Source organism: Ictalurus punctatus, chromosome 20 (genome assembly GCF_001660625.3).
Source record: "Ictalurus punctatus breed USDA103 chromosome 20, Coco_2.0, whole genome shotgun sequence".
NCBI lineage: Eukaryota > Metazoa > Chordata > Actinopteri > Siluriformes > Ictaluridae > Ictalurus > Ictalurus punctatus.
The window spans coordinates 21,980,699-21,994,362 of record NC_030435.2 but is presented as its reverse complement, the minus strand read 5'-3'; the positions used below and the strand labels follow the sequence as shown (position 1 = coordinate 21,994,362).

Sequence of the window (13,664 nt, the reverse complement as noted above, 5' to 3'; positions counted from 1 at the left end):
CAAGGGCTAATGCCCACTCAGCAGTTGCGGATTGGCCCTGGTGCGCTGAGGGTTTTTTTTTTTTTTTTTTTTTTCGTTTTTTTTTGTCCTCTCACTTTCCCCCCACCCCCCCTTTTTGTTTTTTAGCAAAGCCCTCCCTTTTTTCTTACTGCGCAGTTTACTCATGTCCCATTTAGTCTTCTGATTGCACGCAGTTCAGGAGCAGCAGTTTCAGCTCTGAGGATGCTAGGGATCGATAAACGTTTGCGTGCTAGCGTGAAATGTTCAGTCACCCTCTAATGAATCTTTGCTCCAGCTCCACACATTCCACAAGTCAACGCCGCCCCGTTTTCACCCCTCCAACTCCCTCCCTCCCTCCCTCCCTCCCCCGTCGAAGCCCTATCGGACACGAGGCCGGGAGGACAGGACGAGGGTGGAAAAATAACAGAAGGGCTCTTAGACGTGCTATTTTGGGCACCGGTGGAAATCCTGGACGAGTTTTTAGCGCCCGACAAAGTTCGATATGCCGGCGTTGTGCGACTGAACGCGATCCGTGAACGGTCGGCTGCGCGGTGACGCCACTGTTTTAGAAAAACGGGGTTGGATGCGAAGGCCCTGGTCCGAGGTATGACGTCCCGTTTAGGAAATGTCACAGAGAGCCGAGAGGCCCGACACGCGAGGGCGTACTTTGGGTGTCAAGGCCTCGTGGCGTTGATACAAGCAAAAAAAAAAAAAAAAGGGGTGTTTCCTCTCCAGTAGTCAGTGGGAGAAGTGGAGGTAGTGGTGCTGCAGCATGCACGAAAAGTGGGTTATCATCCTGACAGTTTAGCGCCGGACACAAATACCCAAGAGCTACCCTGCGGAAACCATAACACCCCACCACCCAAGAGAATTAATACAGCACCACAGCTGTTTTCCATCAATCCGATCTCAACCCCCCACCTCGCGTCCCAGTGACACCGACGTCTCTCGATCAGGAGCTATCCAGATAACATAGATCGTTTTCCACCCTACCGTGATGGGACGAGTCCAGGAACTCCAAATAAGGTTCCGGAAATGAAAGGTGGCTTCCACAAAAAAAACAAAACATTCAGATATAGCAGTGGTATTTGAAAGGTGTGTCAGTGCCCCAACAGAAAACTATATTCCGAGAAGAAGTACCGCAAAGTGGACAAGTCCGAGTCAGAGGTCCGATAAAATGAGCGTTTTCCGTAGCGGAGTGGATTTAAGTTAAGAAGTCCTTCACGAGATAGCAGTTGCGCTGCAGCCGTAAGTGGCTAATGAGCTAGAGAAGGCTGTGCTGCAGCATACTGCTTGCCTGGGCAGCGCTGGAATTGCGAGAGCGAGAGAGAGAGAGAGAGAGAGAGAGAGAGGGAGGCAGGGAGGGAGGATGAGAGCGAGAGAGAGGAAAAAGAGAGAGCGAGCGAGAGAGGAAATCCATGTGGACTGTAGCAACTTTCCCCCCAGTTCCAGCATCACCTGCTTCCGTATTGCCTTTCCTGTAAAAGGGTGAGTCGGAGGCGCGTCCCTCCGAGATGCAGTCACTTCATCTGATAGCGGTAGCGCCGCTGCAGAACGGTAAATCGTACGCTTCCTGCACGCACGCACGCACGCACGCACGCATACGCGCACACCCAATCTGACGAGGCACACACGCTTTCGAGAGAAAGGGGGGGAAAGACGTCAATGCGGATCGTCCGGCTTCGGGATGCAAAGTCTCACTCGGATCGCGGTTGGGGGGGGGGGATGGGGATAAAGCATGGCGCGGCACGGCGCACGGAACATATATTACCTGGCAGCGCACTTTCCTAGGCTCGCCGCTCCTCCCTCTTCGGTTTTTTCTTCACTCTATGAAGAGCTGTAATGACCTCCGGCGTAGTTCTTCCAGATGCTGCAGCCATCGGATGCCGACTCGCTGAATCAGCTGCTCTAACCAGGGGGTGGGGTTGAAGGGGTATGGAGAGAGTGTGCTAGAGAGAGCGTGTGTGTGTGTGTGTGTGTGTGTTAGTCTAGTATGGGAGGAGGGGCGCGAGGGAGCAGTGAAGCTGGAGATAGAAGAAGGCACCCTTACCTTTAGGAGGGGATAGGCATCATGCTGACACGAGGAGCTGCTGTTGCTACTCTAAAGCCGGGCAGATGTATAATTGCAGCACTTTTCCTACAATTGTCTCATTGCCATATGTGTGTGTGCGTGCGTGTGTGTGTGTGTGTGTGTGTGCACGAGCATGACCGGGAGATTCTGTAAAGATCTTCAAAGACGGCCGTGCTCCACTTTTGCTCCTCACCAGCCCTCTCTATCTATATCCGTTCTTATTTTTATTACCCAATATCCCGTGCTCGTCGTTTTCCTCGGAAGCCTCGTTTACCGAGGACGTGTCGTCCCGATTAATATTCGAGGTGTAGCGTCGCGAGTCTTTACGATCGAAGGCGAGCCGAGGATCCATAAGGAATCGGGAGTACTCCGGCGTGCGGATCTGTTTGCGTGCAGGGCAAAGGTCAAAGATCAAGGATCAGGCGCACCACGGCGCAGTGCAGGGAGCTTAAAACCGTTAGCACTTTGGGGCGGGGGGGGGGAGGGGGGGTGGAGGACAAAACAAAACACTCAAATCAGTCACTAGGCTTCTCTCTCGGGTCTCACTCATCTCCCTGTGACCATATTTAGTCAAGCGGTGCAAAATATAACCCCCTCCACCCTCTAAAGCAGTTTCTCTCTCTCTCTCTCACCCCTTCCCCCCCACACACCCTCCATTTCCCCTCCTCCTCATCCTTCTCCACACCACCGCCGCCGCCACGCCGGTGCACAAGCTCAGGGAAGCCTCCCATCCGATGTTCCACGTATCGATTGTGCATCCTGCAGGGCAAGAAGCTCGGCTGCATTATCGCGAAGGACCTGCTCGCCTGGCTGCCATTCGCCGCTCTATTTTTAGCACTGCCAAATAAAGTGGTCTCTCATGGTCCCACTTGTGTTTCACTCACTCCCTTTCCCCCCCTCCTGTGCTTCTCAATAGTTCCTCCCTCCTTTTTTTTGGCATCTTTTGAACCCCCATCACACGCACCACCACCACCCCCCTCTCTCTCTCTCTCTCGTTCTCTCCCCGTCTTTTTAGTCGCCTTTTAAATAGTGCCGGAGCATGCTGCGTATGATACGGTAGATCTCGCCTCTGCTTACCTCTATACTTAGTAACGCGCACAGTTGGGTGTGAAAGAGCAAGGCCGGAGAGAAAATCGCGACCAGGGCCTTGTGAGTGCTAAAGCCCGACCATGGACTTGTTACTTTACCAACTGTAGATTTTATTTATTTATTTATTTATTTATTTATCCATTCCTCCTTTTTACCAACACTCGCACCTTCGACCTTATAATTCCGCTCAGGTCCGAGGCAGACGCAAGCGTTACCTCAGGGATTCGTATATCCTTTCTACTTTTCCCGGGCGTCGTTAGTGCTTTAAAACTCCCCATGAGATCCAAAATAGAGATCGTCTGTAAGCGAGTGAGCTCCGAAACAATGACGAAATTCGCATTTAGAAGATCTATACGTTCTCACTCATGCGCGCGCTCTCCCCGTGTCTCTACCACTGATACGGATCGACAATTTCGATGACCTCATCCTCCGCTTCGGCTTCTCATCAGATTTTCCGTCCAATCAAATGCGCTCTAGAATCCGAAGTGCCCCGCTCCCGAGGTTTTTAAAATCCGCGGTGCTAACGGTCCGTGGGCCATGAGGTAAGCCGAACACTATCGGGTGTTGTAAAAAGGGGGAGGAGCCGCTCGATATGCCCTGCCCTGACTTCCTGTTTCAGTGGCAATTAACATCGAATAACGCCGCGCCTTTCGAGGCGCTTCACGCCGACTTTAAATTCCAGAAATATCTCGATTCGAATAAAAACATCATCAGTGTATGCGTAATGCAAGGGTTTTTTTTTTTCACGCGTTTTACGGCATTTTTTACGGGAGGGGCTGTCTGCGTTTTTTTTTTTGTTTGTTTTTTCCCCCCCTAGTGTTTTTCGAGACATAGAAGAAGTAGGTTTCATATTTAATAACAAGATCTGATTCAAGCCACGCCCACGTACAGTTTTTAGATACAGGAGCAATAAACGGCAATAACGGATTGCAGATAGCGACACCACTACTACCTGTTAGTTATACTCCAACTTCCTAGACCCATTATCGAAAAGTTCCATCTTAAGATTCGCATCGACTCGGCTCACAAATTCAAATTTCTTAATTGGCGGCCGCGCTTTACCGTCCACCGATCTGGTTTATTTAGCGCTCTCCGAGTCTTCTTGCATCGCGCGGAGCGCAATTCAATTACGGTGTTGTCAGCCGTAATACATAGCCGTTCGATCACTCGGTATTTATGGGTCGTACAAGGATTGACTACGTGCCAGGTGTGATGCACTCCCCCGACTCCTGCATCTCCGCCACGAGGCGCGGTCAAACAAACCGCGCCGTTTTCACCAACTCCGTTTGGTCTTTCTGTCCGATCGACGTCCTGGAAATGCTTTCAGTCGATATCAGTGTTAACAATTAGCAAACTTTTACACTTTGTCTCTTTTTCGAGGACTGGGCTTTTAGCTCAAAAGCGATCCGTTGCTCTCTAGTCTCATTTCCTGATTGGGAAGTAACAACGCCGATCGATCTCCTCAACCCTTCTCTTTTAGCCGAGCCGTCGGTCAATGAAGCGAAAAGCCGTAACGGGACGTGCCGCGTGGCGTTCGTTAAACGGACGCAATTTGACACTTTTTCTGGAAATTGCATCATGGTTTCATTAGCATGATAGTGGTGTGGTGTCTTTAAGAGCGATGGTGGCAGTGTGTGTACGGTATACAGTATATATGATTAGTTTAGTAAGAAAATACGCGTAACGTGTAATGAGAGAAACGTCTCGGGGTTCTGGTATTCGTCTTGATGGGCCTTTTTAAAATTTGAAGCACGTTGGGCGATGTGATATCCTACATTAATACAGCAGTTACTGTAGTGTAGATGACATCGGTCTAGAAGCATCTCGCCGTTAAAGGCAAAGTGTGCCGTTGTCGTAGGCGGGTATCGAGCCTACGCAGAGAAGCCTACTACGGTAGCGTGTCTATGTCGGTGGTGAGACGGAGAGCGCGGGGGGAGCTGACTTGACCAGTAGAAATCGTGCGGACGCAAAGGTATTAGTGAGCGCGAGAAACCGTCGAGAGAGTGAGAGCACTTCACTTCAGCGAGCACCGAGACACGTCTTCGCTTTCTTGCGCGGTTCATTGAAAGTAAAAGGGGCGTGGCCTAAAGTAAAAAGAAATGCGTTTGTAACGTTTTATACGTTGACGATTAAACGTAAACAAAGACGGAAAACAAATTCAATCGGAACCTTTGATACGAATATAAAAAAAAAAAAGAGAAAAGAAACGCGTGACTTTCCGAAGACCCCCGCTTTCGTCCGCGTCGCTCCAGACCTAGGTTATTAACGGCGTTCTTTATAAGAGTGTCATTTCCAGTGAGCCTCCAGTTTTAATCGCTTTAGGCTTGTTTGGCCGATCGAAGGCAATAAGGAGAGCAGATGTTGATGCTTCGAACAACGGTAACTTCCTCGTGTGTTATATATTTATTTATGTATCCTTCAGACTTCGTTTACATCCCCTTTAGCTGACTAACGGCAAGCCAAGAACGTTTCCGATATCCGAGATTGTTCCAGTCATAATTGAGCTTAAAAGCGTCCCTTCAGTTTCTCTCCGAACGACGAACAAATAAAGTTTAACGATACGGCCGAGTCCTTGTGCGTCTCCTCGGTTTAAACGCGCCTGTATAATAAGTGCTGAGCTCGAATCCCCGTGTAACAAAGAACCTCATGAATCACGTCGGTACCTTTCAGGCGGGGCTTGAATAGGCGAGCGGTCATGATTTGTGAAAGTTTTAACCTGGGGTTTTAATTACTACGACTCTCCAGGTCGAGGAAAGACAAATGACTTTCTTAATGTTATTGCTCGCTGATTTATTTTGACATGACTCTTGAGGACCAAGGCTTTTGGGGTTTATTTTATTTTATTTTTGTATCTCCCCCACCCAGCAGATCTGTCTGGGGGCCAATTCTCATTTAAAGGAGATTGCTATCTGTAAAGTAAGCGAAAAGCTGTGCAAATAATTTAAGACAACAATCCTCGACCCACCCACCCCCCCTCCCCATTTCGGTCTTGGCATCGTGTGCACTTTCGAACTCGCTGCAAGCCCTATTACTCCTGAACGCTTGCGACACGGGTTCTCGAGTAGTCATTCGGTACACTCGTTCTCACTTAAAGCTTTCTATCATCTGGTGGCTAAAGCTGCTGAGCGGCACACGGCGTAAAAGTGATTTATGGCAGGCCACCCCGAGTCGCGTCGAGGGAAGCCTGTAGCAACCCATCTCCGAGCTCCTACTTACATTCCTTATAGCGCCTTATAACTCCACCTCCGTCTTTCAACCCTGTGCACCATCTCTTTATATATGTAAAGTACGCCGTAAAAGATATCGGATCGCGACGTGTGGTGCGGATTACTTTTTCATGGGGAGGTGGGATAATGTAATTGTTACTGGTGTGAGTCTGGGATTTTAATCCTGTCCCAAACACACCATATTTTATTTATCGAGAATAAACTGTGCTGTGGTGTAACCCTAAGTAATATATCCGGATCGACATGTTGGTAAACATTGCGCCGTATCCAATAGGAATAAAGGTTTTGCGCGTTTTTTTTTTTTTTCTCCTTTCTTTCTTTTTTTTCTCCGGGTATAAAGACATGGAAGCACTCGCTCTTTTCTGTCGTCTTCCAATGAAACCAAGAACAAAACCTTTTAAGAGTTTATAAGTACAATATAGACAACATTTAAAAGGACTTTTTTTGGGTTTTAGGGATGTTAACGCTGGTGTAGCCTACACACGTTATGGTCATGTGACCGTGTAGCGATCAGGTGGTCCACAAGTGCTATAATAAAGGACAGAAGTATCAATTTGCATTGCGATGAGGTGTAAGTAGTATGCATGGAATTGTGTGTATGATGACCATGCATACTTTCTGAGGACATGCCCATATCTGTAATTCGTACGGACATTAAAACGTGTTCCAGCCAAATGTCCCCGACGCTGCCTATCCGAGATACGTCCGGAAATCTTCTCCTCGTATGTTTAATCCGTACTTATAACTTTCCATCAATAATCTAGAATTTAAAAGTTTCAGCATTACTGATATGACTCGGGTAAACGATTTGCACATTCCGACCTTTCCCCTACAAGCACGCGTCCACCAAGACTAGGGCAAAGGACTTGTCGGTCCAACAAGTCTCCAGGGGCCAATCATAGAGCTTGTGCTTCCTCTTGGTTTGGGTCAGGCTGTGGCCCGGTGCCAGCCTCGTCTGTTGTAATTCTGAGAGAGACGGCCGCACACGACAGCGAAGTGAGAAGCGACAGGCCAGACTCCAGACTTGGGGAAAGACCAAAAATGCTTCTCGCGTGCTTTTGTTTGTCCTCACTGGAACTCTGCGTCATTTTGAAGCACAGATTCGGGAATGCTTTCGGTTACGAGACCATGCCGCCACATCTGTCAAAAGCTCTATTCAGTCTCTAAAAGCTTCATATTGAACTATCGAGCTGCTGTAGCGACCATGTCTAATCACTTTCTAAAAGCCTTTAAGTAAAGGTCTGATTTGTAGCGTTGCAGGCAAAGCTAAGACAAACATCTGCGCCTTGTTATGTCAGAGTTCTCATCATTATCCGTGTTATTCATTTAGACCATTCTTTTAACCCTTGATCAATTTAAAGCCAAACATTTCTCCAGTTAAATATCAGTTCAACCAGTACGTGTTCTACCATTTATGCTGTTCGCGTAGAGCTGTCCAACACGCACTAGTGTTCTCCTGGTAAAATTCGGTTTTGTGTTGTTTTTCACTCGGCCTGCGGTATCTGTATTCCAGTAAAACTTCTAGCTAAACTACTAGCCATTGTGGCTGGGGAACTAAAGCCCTGGTTACACTAAACACGCCCCTTTCAGAGGTGACGCAACGGTTTCAAGACAGTGAGAGAGATCTCCTGGTGTAAATCCCGCCTTAGAAGACGTCTCTCGTTAGCTTTAGCGCAAATCTAGCTAGCATGAAGAACATTAGGTAGATATATTGTGTCTGTTCAATCTCCTTTGATGTCTATAGCAATAATTCCACGCTAAAATCTCTGGCGTAGTCCTTCGGTCTCGAATGTCGGCTGTATATGTACTCCGCTCGGGTGGACTTGACTCACTCGTGGCTGGTAAACGGTTTGGAAATGAAGTGATTTAAAGGCCGAGATTGATAACCTCGCTAGATATCAGCAGCCGGCCGCTCTGTTCCTCCACGTCGGCCACCGATCGAAGGCTCCGGTCCAAGGCATTGAATTCTCCGTCACGTGCAGACAGTAATTCTCCACTTTACGTTTCTATCTTTGTCGTTCTTTTATCCTTCGGTTTTAGTTTTAGTCACAAGCTTTAGGATCTACCTAGAAAAGACTCGAGTGTATCTTGGTCACAGATGAATAAATGGATGAGCTTTTTTACCAGAGTGCCTAGAGGAACTGAGCATGTACATATAATTAGGTCATGGATATTACTGTGCCATTGGGTCCCTTGTTGACTCTGAGCGATTTGTGTAAGAAGGACTATCTGTAATGGTAAATGAATACTTTAAGGTGAGTGTCCCCCCCCCACTTCCATTGACCTTGTGTAACGATACCAGTTTTGATCTAATGACAGTCGTAGGTTGCTCGGTAGCAGAAGCCAAGCTCTTTAGAAATTCACCAGACAACTCGGATACTTTGCGAACACCGTTAGATCAAAGCAGGCCGTCTAGTGCTGATGAATACAGAGGAAGGTCAAAACGAAGAGAGCATTATGCAAGTCACAGCTGACGACTAGCTGCTTTTCACTGAGCCACTTGAGATGCTCCTTCAGCCATATTAATTTCCTCCTCTAAATATTAAAGATCTCGCAACTTTTAGGTCCGGTTTGAGGCTTGGACGCGTCGGAACGGCGTGACCGTAAAGCGTCAAGCCAGTCCCTTGCAATTTTGCTGGAGTCGAACCCGTGATCTTCTGGAGACGGCAGACAAAACGACCAAATTGGTGGATTTGGTCCAAACAAGTGACCCGTCTGTATTTCAGTTCCTCGGATCGATTCCTAGTTTCGCGCTGAAACGAAAAGGTACGCATGTTTCATCTGAGATGAAACAGATGTCTTGACAAACTGTTATGATGGTTTGAATAACAGTGCAAGTTCTGGTATTCGTAACAGGCCTTGTTTAATGGGGAGAAGGGGAGCATGTCCAAGTATTTCTTTTCTACACACATCGTCGCGAGGTCATTTATTAATTCGACGTGGTTATGACATGCCACTTCACAGGCCCGGACACGCGGTTGGTCTTCCATTATAATTATTGCCCTCCCAGCTACCTTGGAAAGTTTGCCTGACCACCTCGAGGAAGGACTGAAAGTGTGCTGCGTGAACGCCGAGCTTTGCTCAGCAGTGTTGAGCTCCTGCACTACAACAAATTACAGCACTGCTGCTCGAGACAACAGACCCCACTGGTGCACACTCAAGGGACCTTTGCGTCTCACAGGGTGACCCAGTTCCATCATGCTTCTCTTTCACCTCTCTTTTCCTCCTTCCTTCCTTCCTTCCTCCCCCCCCTGCATTGATGGCTTCTTTAGCCTCGATGTTTGTCGGTTAGGGAATCTTTTCACCTCGTTCCACCCAGCCCAAGTCAAATCGATAGCAGAATGTTTCTTTGCTAAGCTAATCATTTCCTGAAAGGTTTAAAGGTGGCGTGTACCTCGGAATTCAGCAGTTTCTGTTCCGATGCTTATCCAGTGGACAAAATAACTGCAATGCAGCAATGATGGAAAGCCATATTAATATTAATGCCTGTCTATTTTTGCCAACCTGTCACTCCAATGTGCTAAGCGAACATCATCTATTGACCAGGCCCAGTGACCAGGACTAGGGGTTGGAGTTGCTAAGTCCTGACGGCTTCACGATACCAGTCCTTTGCCTTTCTAGGAGATCCCACCTCCCCCAGTGAGCCAAGCGTATCTCTATGAAAGTAAACTGGGGTCTCATTTGCCGAGGGAGTAACCGCTAAAGTACACTATGACCTTCTGGTAGGCGAATCATTGTACTTTTGATTGAGTATTTTCTTGTCTATTGAAACATCATGCCATCCTTCAAAAATTGTCCAGATGCAAGTGGAGTTCAAGGGCTGCCATTGTCAAGTAGTCCCCTCACCTTCACCTACCCTTACCTTGCCTTTCTAGGAGATCCTGCCAAAGCAGGAAACTTTGAGTGTTCAAGTGCATCTCTTGAGTCTGGGTTTCATTTGCCAAGGGAGTAACTGACAAGGGCTGGGGTCTGATGATGTCGCTATGACGTTTGGTTCAAAAAGCCACATTTAAACCTGAGTTTCTGTGTGAGGTTGGCGGTCGTATAGATACACACTGCATGACCAAGTGACCAAGACTCGGGGCTGGCATTGCCAAGTAGTTCCTTCATGTTTGCCTACCTTCCTTTTTCTCTGTGATCCTTGCAAAGCAGGGAACTTTAATATACACCAAAGCTCAAGACTCGAGCACATCTCTAGAACAAGTAAACCTAATGGGGTTTCTTTTGCCAATGGAGTAACTGCCAAGGGTTGGGGTCACACATTGACGATATGGCTTTTTGGACTTTTGGGGCTTTTGATTGACCTGTTTTTCATCACGTCGATTAAAAAATGTCATGCCATGATTGGAGACGATGCAGCAGAGTCCAGATGCAAGTGCAGAACCAAACCCAGATTTATACCCAGGTTTGTGTGCGAGGTTGGTAGTTGCACCACCGAGCGGCCGAAGACTAGGGGCTGGCGTTACCGAGTCGTTTTTTCACCTTTGCTTATCTCCACCTTTCTATGAGATGTTTCAGAGCAGGGAGCCTCGAGTACACCAAGCTTCACAACGCAGTCTCTAGACAAAATAACCCTAGCGGGGTTCCATTCACCGAGGGAGTAAGGTTGGAGTCGTCGGAAATTGACACTATGACCGTTGTTAGGATTATAATTGTACTTTTGATTGACCTTTTAGCTGTCGCATCTATTCGAAATGGATCAGACTCCAGATACATACCCAGTTTTTAAAAAAAATCTGGGTTTCTAAGTGAGGTTGGTGATTGTATGGATTTTGTGTGTGCAGCATGCACACTGCAGTGCAGCTTCTTCACTCTGCAGCCCTCCGAGTGTGTATACTGCTGCTGACACTTCTCTCTCTTCCTCTCTCTCTCTTGCTCTCTCTCTCTCTCTCTCTCTCTTGCTCTTTCTCTCTCTCTCTCTCTTCCTCTCTCTCTCTCTCTCTCTCTCTCTCTCTCTCTCTCTCTCTCTCCCTTTCCCTCTCCCCCTCTCTCTCTCCCTGTTTCTCTCTCCTCTCCCTCTCTCTCTCTATCACTATCCCTCTCCCCCTCTCTCCCTCCCTCTTTCTCTCTCCCTCTTCCTCTCTCTCCCTCTTCCTCTCTCTCTCCCTCTCCCCCTTTTTCTCCCCCTCTTTCTCTCTCTCCCCCTCTCTCTCTATTGCTATCTCTCTCCTTCTCTCTCAATCACTCTCTTCCTCTCTCTCTGACTCTTTCTCTCTCCCTCTCTGTCTTGCTCTTTCTCTCCCCCTCTCTCTCTCTCTTCCTCTCTCTCTCTCTCTCCCCCTCTCCCTCTCTCTCTCTCTCTCTTCCTCTCCTCTCTCTCTCTCCCCCTCTCTCTCTCTCTCTCCCTCCCTCCCTCCCTCTCTCTCTCTCTCCCCCTCTCTCTCTCTCTCTTCCTCTCCTCTCCTCTCTCTCTCCCCCTCTCCCTCTCTCTCTCTCTCTCTCTCTTCCTCTCCTCTCTCTCTCTCTCCCTCTCTCTCTCTCTCTCTCTCTCTCTCTCTCTCTCTCTCTCTTCCTCTCCCCTCTCCCTCTCCCTCTCTCTCTCTCTCTCTCTCTCTCTCTCTCTCTCTCTCTCTCTCTGAGAAAAAGAAAGACTGGTTTTAGTGGAATCCATCATGTACCCCCAGAGGCTGCTGGACTGTACTTGTCGAGTATTTGTCTCAGTAAAGGCATTTTTTATCAATTTATTCTACAAGATAGATATATAATTTTTGGTCTTTATCTCCCCCCCCCCCCCCCCCCCCCCCCAATCAATTTCTTCCTTCTTGCTTTCCTGGAAGTCTTGATCTGGGTTAAAGATTGACTGGAGGTGTGAGGTCCGGTGAGAACTGTCAGCCATAAAGCCTGTGCAGCTTTCTGACTTTCCCTATAGGCTAAAACGATTGTATTCTTTCCAGGCAACACGTCTTTTTATCTGCTGGGTTCTCTGCTGCTCTCCTCCCCGAGCGTAACCTCTTCACACTCACGATAGCTGCGCTAATCTTTCTCAGATCTCATCTCCCCCTTTTTTCTGTTCTCACAAATATTCTCTTTGTCTTGTGTGTGATGTACACAACCTTTTCTCTTCCTCTCTCTCTATTCCGCTCCCATACCTACTGTTTTTTTCTTCTTTTCTTTTTTTCTCCCCCAGCTGTAAACGATTTCTCATTTCGAGCGTTCCTCATTTAGAGGTTTGCTTGCCCGTTGCAGGTGCTGCACAGATTCCCAATCAGCTTCCTTACACCACCCCCTCCACCACTGCTCCAGTGTGTGAGCACAGCTTCTATCTAGCACTGATCTGGATTCAGGCTCAGTGCGCCGGTCTTCGTGGAGTGGATGTAGGAAGAGGATAAGAAAGCTGATCCCAGGTTCACGTCAGGCCCTGCGGTACTTCCCAGGACTCCGTATCCTCTACATAACCTTCACACCCCACACTGCAAGCCCTCCATTCACAGCAGCTTGTGTTCGCCATAAAACCACTGGTGTCCTCGTAGTCTAAATGTCTGTTTGAAGTGTGCGGCTGTTTTCAGGAGCGCACTGCACTCTGTGCCGCGGAGTTTACGCTGATTGTCAACATTTATTTAGATTTGCGCTCTCTTCTTCTTCTTTTTTTTTCTCTGATCCTATTGGTTCAGATTTACAGCATTTACTTTTTCTTCTGTAATACAACTTGAAAAATAACCCCCCCCTCTCTCTCTCTTTCCCTCCCCCCCCTCTCTCTCTCCCCTCTCTCTCTCCCTCTTTCCCTCCCCCTCACTCTCTCTCTCTCCCTCTCTCTCTCCCTCTCTCTCTCCCTCTTTCCCTCCCCCTCACTCTCTCTCTCTCCCTCTCTCTCTCCCTCTTTCCCTCCCCCCCTCTCTCTCTCCCCTCTCTCTCCCCCTCTCTCTCTTTCCCTCCCCCCCCCTCTCTCTCTCCCCTCTCTCTCTCCCTCTCTCTCTCTTTCCCTCCCCCTCACTCTCTCTCTCTCCCCTCTCTGTCCCTCTTTCTCTCTCCCTCTTTCTCTCCCTCCCCCTCACTCTCTTTCTCTCTTTCATTCTCTCTCCCTCTTACTCTCCCTCTCCCTCACTCTCTTTCATTCTCTCTCCCTCTTTCTCTCCCTCTCTCTCTCTCTCTCTCTCTCTCTCTCTCTCTCTCTCCCCCTCACTCTTTCTCTCTTTCATTCTCTCTCCCTCTCTCTCCCTCCCTCCTCACTCTCTTTCTCTCTTTCCCTCTCTCCCTCTTTCTCTCACCCTCTCTCTCTCTTTCCCTTCCCCTCACTCTCTTTCCCTCTCTCTCTCCTCCTCCCTCTCTCTCCCCCCTCT

The 13,664-nt window shown here is 48.3% G+C and overlaps 1 protein-coding gene across 6 annotated transcripts in view; it reads left to right on the top strand.

Moving 5' to 3' along the window:
• mib1 (MIB E3 ubiquitin protein ligase 1) overlaps positions 1 to 13,664 on the top strand; it is a 56,274-nt gene that overhangs the window by 27,406 nt on the left and 15,204 nt on the right. The gene's annotated exons all lie outside the window — the stretch shown is intronic.